This window comes from Galeopterus variegatus, unplaced genomic scaffold, assembly GCF_000696425.1.
Source record: "Galeopterus variegatus unplaced genomic scaffold, G_variegatus-3.0.2 Scaffold2514, whole genome shotgun sequence".
In the NCBI taxonomy this organism is placed as follows: Eukaryota; Metazoa; Chordata; class Mammalia; order Dermoptera; family Cynocephalidae; genus Galeopterus; species Galeopterus variegatus.
In genome coordinates, this window is record NW_007728625.1 from 192,943 (window position 1) to 205,989 (window position 13,047).

General features: G+C 42.2%; 1 long non-coding RNA gene across 2 annotated transcripts in view; it reads left to right on the plus strand.

Moving 5' to 3' along the window:
* The window catches only part of LOC103598133, a 60,987-nt gene that overhangs the window by 5,590 nt on the left and 42,350 nt on the right, over positions 1-13,047 (plus strand). The window lies entirely within an intron of this gene.

A 13,047-nucleotide genomic window follows, 5' to 3' on the forward strand; every position in this document is an offset into this window, starting at 1 on the left:
CTGTGTTGATGTGTATGGGTGTGTTTAGTTTTGAATAAGGTTGCCAAATTGACTACCAATTGCACCTACTATGTGTGAGAGCTACTATTATCCACCTCTTCCTTATTGTTTCTGGGTTTTGTATTTTCCCTCAATCAAAAAAAAAATCCATATTTTTTGTTAGTACTTTTAGTTGTTTTTTGTAAAAATACTAAAATCTATAATCTGGAAAGAATTCTGGTGTAAGGGGATACAGACCCAGCTTTATTTTTTTATGGCTATCCAGTTGTCCCAATACTACTTTCTCAAAGTTTTTTTTTTTTTTTTTTTAAATTTGGGAATTTTTTACTTTATTCCATTGAGTTATCTGTTCCATCTCTGTATTAATTTCCTGTTGCTGCTATAAAAAATTACCACAACTTTAGTGGCTTAAAACAACACAGGTTTATTGTGTTATAGTTTTGGACATCAGAAGTCCAAAATGGATCAACAGGCTGTCCTCCTTGGAGAGGCTCTAGGAGACAGTCTTTCTTTGCCTTTTCCAGCTTCTAAAGGTCACCTGCATTCCTTGGCTCATGGACCCTTCCTCCATCTTTAAACCTAGCAGCATAGTATTCTTCAAATCTCTTTCTCTTTCATCATCTTCTCTGCCTTCTCTGATCCTCTTGCCTCCCTTTTACAAGAATCCTTGTGATTGCATTGGATCCACCCATGTAACACAGGATAATATCCCTATCTCAAAATCTTTAACATAGTCCCATCTACAAAATCCCTTTGCCGTGCAAGGTAACATTCACAGATTCTGTGGATTAGGGTATTTTTGGAGGCTGTTATTCTGTGTATCACAGTCTCTAACACCAAGCTTTTTTAGCTATTAGAATGTATAATAAGTTTTAATATCTGAAAGAGTTAATTCTTCCTCATGACTTCTTTTCCCAAGATGAACATGTTTTTAATTAAATGAACTTAAAATATGTAAGCCCAAATTGTGACTGACCATTAAATTACATCAACCGTGTATATAGTGTGTTTTTAGTCTAGGATCTACATATTATCTGAAAAAAATTACCTGTAGATATATGTGAATATAATGTGTATATATAAGTATATTCTTAGGACACCGATTATGCATATTGTAAACTACTTAATCTGTAGTAAGTCTTCTTAATTTAAACGTTAAGGCAAATTAGTCCTCAGCATTCTCATTCATTTAAAAAGCATGTGTTGCTCACTTACTATTTGCTAGGCACTGGGAATACAGGTAAGAGATAGCCCTTGCCCTCAAGGCAAGTATTTTTCATTCTTAGAATTGTGACTTAGTGTGTTGTGAAATCGATTTGGTGCATAAAAGACCAACATTTTGAAAAAAAGAAATGAACTACAACAGACAAAAAAATATCAAAGTACATGGCATAACATGAAAATAAGCATTGTACTGTGAAACTTTAACTGTGGTATTATGTTTGTGTATGTAGGTCGTGATATAAAATGTCTTTCTTTCTCACTTTGGGTGTGGTGGCCAAAAGAGTCTGAGAGCTTCTAGTCTGAAGGAAGAATAAGTAAACAAAACAAATTAGAATGAGGAGTGCTTTTATAGATTAAACTGCAAACTCCATGAGGACAGAACCATAATATTTCACTCACCATTATTTCATTACAGCCTAAACTATGTTTGATACAGAATCAGCCCTCAGTTATTATCTTCAAATAAATGAATAATTGGGGTGGGCCTAGGGAGCTAGGGAAAGCAGTAGGAGATCAAATAATTAGCACATTCTGTGCCTTACATTTTGCATGGCTTCCATTGGAGTTGTGGACAGTGGGGACAAGGTCTGGAGAGGAAAATGATCTAATGTAGAATTGAAGGCTGGGTAGAGCCCATGAGAGGGAACCCTAAGGGATCTTGAGTGACATCTAGTGGATTATTTGACCAACTGGGAGACACCAGCCTTAGGAATCTCTTAGGTGAAATATTATCGGGTATGCTGTTTGCTTTGAGAGAGAAAGATGGACTCCATCCCTGCATAGTGTATAAATGTGACTTTATTTGTAGGTGCATAGTGTAGGTTTTTTGGTCTATGCTCTTTTTATGTTGGGTTTGTCCATAGGAATTTTATCATCAGATAGGAAAATCTTTATTAATGTTCATGACTTTGCAGCGTGTTACTCAGCACTTGGTACAGCATTGTCAGGTGTGCATCAGGTGTGTAATAAACACCTACTGTTGGCTGGCTGACATGTTTTAATCATTCATTCAATCTGTGGTCATTGATTGGATACCACCCACATTAAGTATTTCCATCCCTGGCTGCACATTAGAAACACCGAGGAAGTTTTAAATAAACACAGAAACCCTTGCCCCACCCTGATCCCACCTCCATTCTTTTAATTGGTTAGGATGGAGCTGAGATTTTTTTCTATAGATACAGATAAAGATAGATTTTTTTTTCCAGCTCTCAAGGTGATTCTACTGTGCAGCAAGATTGAGAGCTATACTTTCCATTTGGACGGACACTGAACATCATATGGCATCAGTATAAAACAGGGATCCTGCCCTCTAGATCAGTACATTTCAAACTATCTGGGGTGAGCCAATCCATAATGAACCAATAATTTTTTCAGTATAAACAAAAATAAATTACTATAAAATGAAGTGAAAAGACAAAGACACAATAAAATAATTGCCCCAATTTTTTATTATTCGATAGAAATTAATCAGTATAAACAAAAATAAATTACTATAAAATGAAGTGAAAAGACAAAGACACAATAAAATACAAGCCCCAATTTTTTATTATTCGATAGAAATTAATTACTTTGTCAAATTTCTGTAGCAGGTTCTAACTGCTTACTTTCAATTTCTGTGTTTATCTCATTGTGAGCTGGTAACAAACTGCAGTGTGACACTTTGAATCACGTTGCTATGGGTTACATTCTAGATGGAGATGGGTGCAAGGAGAAGACAGAGAAGATGCAATACACACAAGTAACAATATTAGCAGAACATACAGTTGTGCTTGTAGCATTTAAAGAGGAGACCCGCTGACCCCTCTGTAGGGAAGATATAGGAAAATGGTCAGGGCTCTCTTCGATGTTTAGAATCTTGCCGATTGATATATTTGATGTAAATTATAACTGTGCATGTGCACCCAGGTGTTCCTGGGTTGTCTGACTCGCATCCAGGTGTCCAGGGTTATGGACTTAAGTATAAAGGATGAGTGGCTCTGATTCACAGTGCTCTCCTGTACCCTGGATGCCCCCAGGGGGCCATGGGAAGACTGCTACTGCTGCTAGAGGCTGTTTCTGCAAGTTGTTGCTGCCTAGGCCCCTGGGACCCCTGGGAGGTGACTGCCACTGCTGCTGGAGGCTGCTGCTGCTGCTGAGGACTGAGCTCGTGTCATATGCCAATGGCCTCTGGGATCTTTCCCAATTACCTAGCTTGTGGACCTATGTGTGAGGGGTCTGGTGACCCAACCAGACATGTGAGGGGTCTGTGACCCAGCCTGGCATGTGAGGGGTCTGTGACCCAGTCTGTACAATGGGTTTGAAGGGTCTGTGGGCCCTAGCCGTAGCAATACAATTGGCTACGTTGGCAGGATTATGACAATAGCTCTAGCAATACACCCTCAGACAGTGCCTCCCAGGCAGCAGAACCCTAGGGGACCAGCAGGGCCCGGGGCCTGGCCCTTGGTTTTACAGAGCCCAAACTTTGATCTTGTTAGAACATACATTGATCTGGCACTTGGTACTGTCTATATGCTAAAATTTTAAAAATAAATCATTTATAAAGCAAAGGTCACTCTCTTTTAAAGGAAATACTCTTTTCCAGGGACCAGACACTGATGTTTGCTATAACGACAGCCTCTTTTCAGTATGAAAGTCCCCAGGCACGAGAAGGATATTCAGGGAACAGAATGCACATCTTTGCCTGCCCCACAATAGAGCGCCCTTCTCTAGTGAAGACAATACTCATGCCCACCCAATGTGTATATCTCTCCCTTGGACATCTTAATAAGCGTGAACAGACTTTGACAGCCTGTCATACTTCTAGGGTTTTCCTTCTGTTCATCACTACCTCAAGCAGCCAGGTTCAATGTATTGGCTTCAGTTACTCCTTTTTCTGGTTGTAAATCACTTCTGAGTATATTCCAAATTACCTTGATTGGACTTGAGTGATCCTCAGGATTTTATCATCAATAAATTTGTCAACTATTCCCAGCAATGATTTGGACCACAGATGACTCAGCCATCATAAGCTGATCACTATGTCTCACCTTTTTATATGCAGTCTTTTCTTTCTGCCTGTAAAGCCCTGCCTTCCCTTTCCTTGACGAACTCCTACTCATCTTTTGAATTTCCACTCTCATGTTGGCTCCTCCCAGAAGCCTACCTCCCATCACCCAAGGCTCAACTCTCTGTTTTCTAACAAAGCACATAGCACAGGATGCTGCAATATACCAGTTTCTTCTCTTCTCTTTAGTTGACTTCTAAGCTTCTTAGAACAGTGATCCTAGCTTTTGTTTACTCTTGTGTAACATGGGAGCCCCACATCTGAGAGAGCACTCGCATAGTGTTTACCTATCCGAAGAAATCACCCAGAGGTCCAGCAGGTAGACATTGGTTTATTAAACTTATAAGAGGCACCAATGGCAGCTGGTCAGTAAGAAGTCCTCGTGGCCGTGGAGTACATACAGCAGTTTTATAGTCAACAGATCCAAGTAAGAATGTAAATCACTTTCACGTGCAGGCCCTCAACCAACTAATATAAATCATTTTCATATTCTTAGTGTCCTGCTTCTTCCAGCATCCTATTTATCTAAAGGGGACGTGCCTTTCCTTGTGCAAACACCTTGGCCAGGGGCAGCCCTGCCCCCCTCAGGGAGGAGGGAAGAGGGGAATAGGCTATATCCAGCATCTACCCTACATCCCACTCCTAAGTGTGACTATTCCACCCTCACAATCTTCATGTCATGTTAGTCTTCCATGTGTCCCCTAGGGTGGAGTACCGAGTCGCACACTGCATTCACAAATATAGTACACTCGCAGCCACATCCATTCAGTCTAATTTACTGATTGCATTTTCCATGGCAGGTCCTATATGGCAGGTAGCAGGAACTCCGAATAGACCCAGCAGGCTGAGTGGTCTATTTATTCAGACCAGGGTCACAACCCACTGAAGATAGGTGTTCCCTGAGGTCATTATAGGGATGATAAGATGTTTAACAGATATCACACAAGCAACAATTTTATCCTGAGACTATACGCACTAATGGGAGGCTTCCCTGGCTTAGCATACCAAGTTCTATCAGTCCCAAGGGGTGTCTTATCTGTGATGGGGGTGGGGGTGGAGGGAGGGAGGGGTGCCAAAAACTGCATAGGGGAATAATAATAGTCCCTTTCTGCATAATCTGGTCTGTAAGGTTGTGACATCTCACAGTATTTGGCCATTGTCCTAGTACTGGGGGAGGATCTCTAACCCCCTTTCTATTCCTTTATCCCAGGGAGATAACAGGGAGCACAGCGTGGTTCAGTTTGAATTTCCCAGGGCCAACGGAGCGTACTCACTCCAGGTACTATGTCTTAAGGGACTGGCAACAAGTTGTTTTCACTCCCCCACTGAGGTCTTAGTAAAGTCTCTAGAGTCTTAATTTGCAGTCTTATAGCTGTTGTCCAAGGCTGCAACAATTTGTCCAGCAGGGAAGGGTGTCCATATCTGGGCCTCCCATTCACTGTCCACAGGGCTTCTGCTAACCTCATTGTCCACCACTGCAGGGTGTGCTGTTCCACCTTCAAGGCTTACTTAAGCGTTCCATTGTCTCTTTTGACAAGGCCTGCTCAGCTGGATTATAGGGAAGATGAGACTTCCAAGTGATGTTTTGGGCATTGGCCCATTTTTGTACTTCTTGTCCAGCATGTTTCGTTTTGTTCTATAACCATGCAGCCACATTTTTGGCAGGGACTTCCTCCAGCCATCTCAGACGGGCCAGGGCATTGACCTGGTCTACCCAATGGGTTGTACCTGGATATATGGTACACAGTCACTGATTTATGTTGGTTGGTAGTATATATATCTTGACACACGTCCTGACCCCACAGGGGCTTATTTATGATTAACCAGTCCTGTTTTTTCCACTGGGGCAGCCACCATCTGAGACTATTAAAAACTGCCCAACTGTCCGTAAGGATGGTTACCGGGCCTTTCTCTTTAGCTATCACCATCCATACTGCTCTCATGGGAAGTCAAGCTTTCCCCTGTCATTGCTGTAACCCCCAAGCATAGCCCTCCTGAGGAATATTTACGTCCAATTCACAGGATAGTACTGGATTTAGAACACCCAGTGCTTGCACTACCTACTGCTTTTGCAGAACTGAACGTGGCTTGGCACTCAGAAGTCCAATCCCATTGTGCTCCCTTTTTTACTAGTTTGTATAGGGCCTCACTGTTAGAGCTTAGTGGGAAATGAACACCCTCTAGTATCCTAAACAATCCCAGAAATTCCTGTAATTGTTTAATAGTAGTCAGCCCAGGGTATGCCTGAATCTTATCTATTATTGCAGAGGGCATTACTTTTGTTTTACTCCACCAGATATCACCCAAGAATTTGACAAATAACTCAGGTCCCTGGGCCTTGGTTTGGTTTACAACCCATCCCCCCTTTTGTAGGTGAGTTATAAGAGACAGCATGGCCTCTTCTAAGCCTGTAAAAGAATCAGAGGTTAACATAATGTCATCTCTATAATGGAATAGTCTCACTGATAGAGGCACTGTCCATTCTTCCAAATCTTTGGCGACTATTCCATTACAGATGGTAGGACTCTGCAGGTAGCCCGTCAGCAAAACCACAATTATCCAGTGGCGTCCTTCCCACATGAAGGTGAATTGGTCTTAACTATCTGGATGGATATCAATGCTAAAGAAAGCATTAGCCAAATCTAATACAGCATATGTCCCCAATTGAGTCCCTAATTTATCCATATCAGTAATATTAGGTACAACTGCATATAAAGGAGGAATTACCTTATTTAGTTCCCTACAGTCATCATTCTCCAGGTGCCATCTGGTTTCTGGATGGGCCACACCCAGGAGTTATATGGACTATGGGCTGGGCATATTGTTTTCATCTTGGCTAATTCCATTATAGATTCCCAATTTCTTGTGACTCCCTGGCGACCGATATTGCTTAGTTGCCACTATTTGGTGAGGTGGCAGCAGTTGCACTGGGCAGTGCTGTGCTTTACCTCTCTGTACCTCTTTCGCAACCCTACTTCAGAGGCAAAACTCCCCCATACTAGCATTCAAACACAAACCTTACAGTATGTCAATCCAAAGTATATATTCCTGGATTGGGGACATATGCACAGTGTGTTGCCTGGGGGGAGCTGATCCATCCTTAAAGTTAACTTCACTTTTCTTAATTTAATGGATTACCCACCATACCCATCTGTAGCAGTAAACAGCCCCTCAAATTTTGATGGATTCTTGTAATATCAATGTACATTCAGATCCTATATCTACCAAGGCAACCACCCTTTGTATGTTCCATGGAGACCAGTATATAGTGAGCTCAACATAGGGCCTCCGGTAAACAAGACAGCCCACATTTCCTCCGTTCCTTGGCCCGCTCCTAGGCTTGGGACCAAGGGAACATGAAAGCTGTCTCAACTCCCTCTGGATAAGCACTTGATTCCCCCTGAGGTGGACTGAAGAGGCCTCCCATAAAAGGCAGCTTCTTGAGGTCCTTCAGCTGCGGCTCTGCCTGCCCTGCCCATGAAAGGGTCCATTCCCTTATCAACCAACCCTCTAGCCATTTTTCCAGCAGGGGCTGGAATCGTTTTTCTTTGGGCAGCTGTTGCGACAACCTAAGCAATGCCGTGTTTGGCTGCCTATCCATTCCTTGTGGGTTGACCCCTGCCTTAGGTCCACCCACAGCTGCTTTCGAGCAACCTTTACTGGCTCCTTCTGACTTTCCTTTTCTTTAATGTCTTTAGTCAGTTTAGCTCTTAGGGCTTTTATCTCTTTAGCATGAACAGACCATTCATAGTCTTGTGTATTCTTCAAATTTTCTATTTCATGCTGAAAATCTAGTCTCATTTTCTCTATTTGCATTTTTAACTCAGAAAATTCAGTCCAACTGACACACCGTTGTATCCTTTGTCAACTTGTGTTAAACAAGCCTCTCTTTCTAGCCTTAACTCTTCCTTCAACCTTTGTCCTTGGCTCTGCAACTCAGTTTCCTTCTTCGTCACTGACCTGAGTCCACAGAGGAGCAGCCATGCCATCATGGCAGCTACAGCCTTGTATTCCTTTTTCTTCTGAATACCTCCTCTTTACTCGACTGCTTTCGATACCTGTAGGAGTCCTGTCAGCATTTTGGGGGTGTCCTCATACTCACATGGTGGTCCTTGGCTATCTACCAAGCTGGTGACAGCAGACCACATTGAACCAGTGGCCCACCCAGGTTATTTCCCCCTGTGACATTTGTCTTTGGCTCTGTGGCTCAGTTTCTTTCTCAGTTGCTTACCTGAGCCTCCGCTTTGTCCTTGGCTATGTGTAGGGTTAGGCAATAGCCACGCTAATTGTATGGCTAGGCATTTCATAACTAAAGCCAAAATGTTTTATTATTTTAGTTATACTAAGTTTTCCATTTGTATTGTCAGGGCTAGGGCTCAAACCCTTCAAACCCACTGTACAGACTGGGTCACCAGACCCCTCACACACAGGTCCATAAACTAGGTAATGGGGAAAGGTCCCAGGGCCATTGGCAGATGACACGAGCTCAGTCCTCAGCAGCATAGCAGCCTCCAGCAGCAGTAGCGGGCTCTCTGTGGCCCTCCAGGGGGTATCCCTGGGTCAGGGGGGGCCTGTGGATCAGAGCCACTCGTCCTTTATACTTAAGTCCATAACCCAGGACACCTGGGCACACATACGCAATTACATTAATCAATAGCCAAGGAACACCTAGGTGCACGTGCATATTTACATCAAATGCTCGGCAAGATTCTGAACATCTGAGGGGCCCTGACCATTTTCCTCACATTCTGCAACTTAATTTCCTTCTTGGTCACTAACCTGAGGCCCCTCTGTCTCTCTCACAGCTGTTTCAATGGTGGGTCTCTCCAGAACAGCCTGCTGACTACACCAGTTGTATCACAGGAGCCCCAGATCTAAGAGGGCACTTGTGTAGTGTTTACCTGTTCCACAGAAATCACCCAGAGGTCCAATAGGTAGAGACACTGGTTTATTAAACTTAGGAGAGGCACTGATGGTGGCTGGTCAGTAAGAAGTCCGTGCTGCCATGGGTACATACAGCAGTTTTATAGTCAACAGATCAAAGTAAGAATCTAAATCACATTCATGTGCAGGCACTCAACCAACTAATATAAATCATTTACATGTACTTAGTGTCCTGCTTCTTCTAGCATCCTATTTATCTAAAGGGGACGTGCCTTTCCTTGGGTAATTGCCTTGATCAAGGACAGCCCCACCCCCCAAGGAGGAAGTAGGGAATGCTGGTGTGCAAAAAGGGGGGGAATAGGGCTATGTTCAGCTTCTATCTTACACTCTTGGGTCCGCCAAAACCATACATAGTAGAGTCCCTCCCAAATGTTTGGTGAAATTAACTGATTTTCTAGTTCCACTGTCAAAGTGTGATCTTGTGGCAAGGGGCGGTAAGAAAGAGGGCTAACTTCTAATCTGATGAAGCCTGGTGGTGGTGGTGGTGTTTCTTCAAAGTCAAGCTGAGGAGTATGAGCATTAACTGGCAGGCGATGAAGGTGTGTAAGAAGGGGAGTATGATGATAAAGTCAGTGCTTTAAGACAAATTAATTTCATGGGATTGAGGAAGGAGAGATTAGATTAGGGCAGAGGTTGAACCAGTTAAAACAGCGAGTAACTCATGAAGGGCACAAGAACCACCTGAGATGCCACATCAACCCTGGCTCTTACCCTGCCTTCCGCTGCCCAACCCTGATGTGTCACCCACACCCTTTCCAGGTCCCATCCCTGGTTAATAGTCACTGCCATGGGAACCTTGGTGCAGAGGGGAGTCTGTCCTGTGCCTGAGGTGCAGGGTAAGGAAATTCAAAAGTCCATTGCAATCATCTAGATTTGATGTGCCACAGACCTGATGTGTTATCATTACATATTTAACCAGTTTAAATAATGGTCCCAGTTTTATATATGAACTCTTGCTGGAGGTAAAGCAAAACTAATGGATTATAACTAATGGTTATCTTAAAAGCTCATTACCAGGGGCCGGCCCAGAAGCAAAACTAATGGATTATAACTAATGGTTATCTTAAAAGCTCATTACCAGGGGCCGGCCCGGAGGAGCGCGGCAGCACTCCCGCCAAGGGTTCGGATCCCACATACAGACCGGCCGCTCACTGGCTGAGCGGGGTGCGGGCGCAGCACTGAGGGTTGCGATCCGTTGCCGGTCACAAAAAAAGACAAAAAGGAAAAAAAAAAAAAAGCTCATTACCAGTCATCTGACTAAAGTTTGCATTAATTTCTAGTAAGGGCTGCTAGCCCTCCTGTTTATTGTATTAAAGTGATCTTTCACTGAATGTTTGATAAATCAACACAGTATTCTACCATAGCCTAATACTTTTCACTGGAAAAACTATACTATTCAAATTATTTTGTAGGAATTCAGTAAATTGTACAATTTTTTTCTTCTTTAATCTGAACATCCAGGAATACATTAAAACAAAAATTAAGGTTGTGCTTTGCTCTCTTTAGATTGAACTTTCTCAGAATTAAAACAACAACAACAACAACAACAAAAAAGTTACCCATCACGGGTGAGACAAAATGTTTCTTTAACCAAAATTAGTCAATTACAAAGTCTTGTAACTGCCAATTCAGGTTTTCCATTTCTAGTTCCTAACTTCTTTAGAATCTCCTAATACCAATACTTGCTCTAAGGATGATCAAAGTCACAAGATTTAGAACATTCTACTTCCTATATGTGCATTAGGTTTCAGGAAAAGAGAGAGAGAGAGAGAGAGAGAGGTGGTGGGCAGGGCAAGGCTTACTTTTTGGGGGGCATCACCCTTTCTTATTAATGGCAGTCTGATGAATGGACCAGTCCAAACTTCTTGAAATACAGAGTCAGGTGTCCCCTGGTGTGCAAAAAAGATACTATCATAAATAGGAAATCACATATAAAGGAAATTTTTAATTAGTGGAACTTGAAAGTTCAGATGAGTCATAAAGTTTAATCCAATAAGAATTTATAGGCTGTTAAAATCAAATATAGAATTAAGTGAGGGAATTTGGAAATGGGCAAAAGAAATGCAGAATATTTGATAAATCAGTCTCAGAGAATGTCACTTTCCTTTATTGCTCCTACTTCTATTTTCTTTGTTTTTAGATTCTTGCTAATCTTGGAAAGGCATCAGTGGTGACAGCCTGTGTCTGATGTGGGAAGCAGGGCGCAAAGAAAAGTTCTTAGTCCGTTGTCTATTCACAATGATTCACTTCTTGGGGATTGAGGAAAACTTATTCTAAAAGCCAGGTTGGGAGTGGGGGTGGGGGTAGAACAAGTATACTCATGGGCTAGAAATAACTTACAGAATCAATAGTTACCAGTTTTCTTACAGAGCCAGGTTAAGGATGTGAGAGTCACTGCAGTGATACATACTTGCTGAAGGTGACACACATCGTTGGACAAATGCACACTTAAATTAAGGATGCTGAGATGAGTTGCTGAGTCCTCAACCCCAGGACTTCAAAAAAGATCCTGGGAGAACAATCTCAATGCCCCAAAACAGGGAATAGGCTAATTTAGTTATGGTTCATCCATACACACATAGAATATTATTCAAGCATTAACAATTATCTTTATAAATAAGTTTTACTTACATGGAAAAATGCTTATTATGTAGTATTAATTGAAAAAACAAGATGCAAAGTTATTATAGTAGGATGAAATCTGCTTAAAAATGACATGCATAGGGAGGGATAAACAGGTGGAGCACAGGGGATTTGTAGAGCAGAGAAGCTATACAGTATGATACTGTAATGGTGAATACATGACATTATACATTTGTCAAAACTCATAAAATGTACAGCACAAAGAGTGAAATCTAATGCAAGCTTGGACTTAATAATGTATCATATCAGCTCATCGATTGTAACAAATGTACCACACTAATGCTTGAGGTTAATAATAGGGGAAACTGGGGGTGGGAGCGGTAGGAAGAGAGGGTATACAGGAACTCCTTGTACTTTCTACTCAAATTTTCTGTAAACCTAAAACCGCTTTAGAAAATAAAGTCTACTAATTCTAAAAATACATATAGAAAAAAGACCAGAGGGAAATACAACAAAATGTCAAGCTGTGTTATCCTCTGACATAGTGATAGCCTCAGTTCCTCACCATGTGGAACTCTCCATAGTGCTGCTTGAGTGTCCTCACAACACAAGGGCTGTCTTCCTCCAGAGGGAGTGATCTTACAGACGGCAAGGCAGGAGCTTCTATGATTTCTTACAGCCTAACCTCAGAAATCACTCCCCTTCATTTCTACAATATGCCATTCATTACACGAGTCAGCCCATTCAATGTAGGAGGGAACTACACAAGGGTGTAAATACCAGAAGGCAAGGATTGGAGACCAACTTGCAGGCTGGTTACCACATATATGAATATAAGTATGTCTATATATGTTTATGTGTCTGTGTGTGTATTCCTTTCCCAGCTGAAGCATTACCCTAGTGTACCTGCATGCACGTTCTTGTCTTGTTTATTCTATTTAAGCAACCCCTGTCTCTCAACTCCTTTTTGGTGCCTAACACTTGATCTTAGCAAACTTTCTTTCCTTCTTTCTTTCCTTCCTTCTTTCCCTCCTCCCTTCCTTTCTTTAAGAGATATTTATTGTGTACCTGTTAAGTGGCTGTGAACCACCTCTGCCCACACCTCTGAATCTTCGTGCTTTCCTACTCCTTGCTCTCTTTATGGTCCCCAATGCCAGACTCTGTGCACCTGGCCAGCTCAGCCTTCACAAGGGTGTCTAAAGCTTTCATCTCTAGGTCTGCCTATTCTCAGATGCTTCTCCATTTCCCCC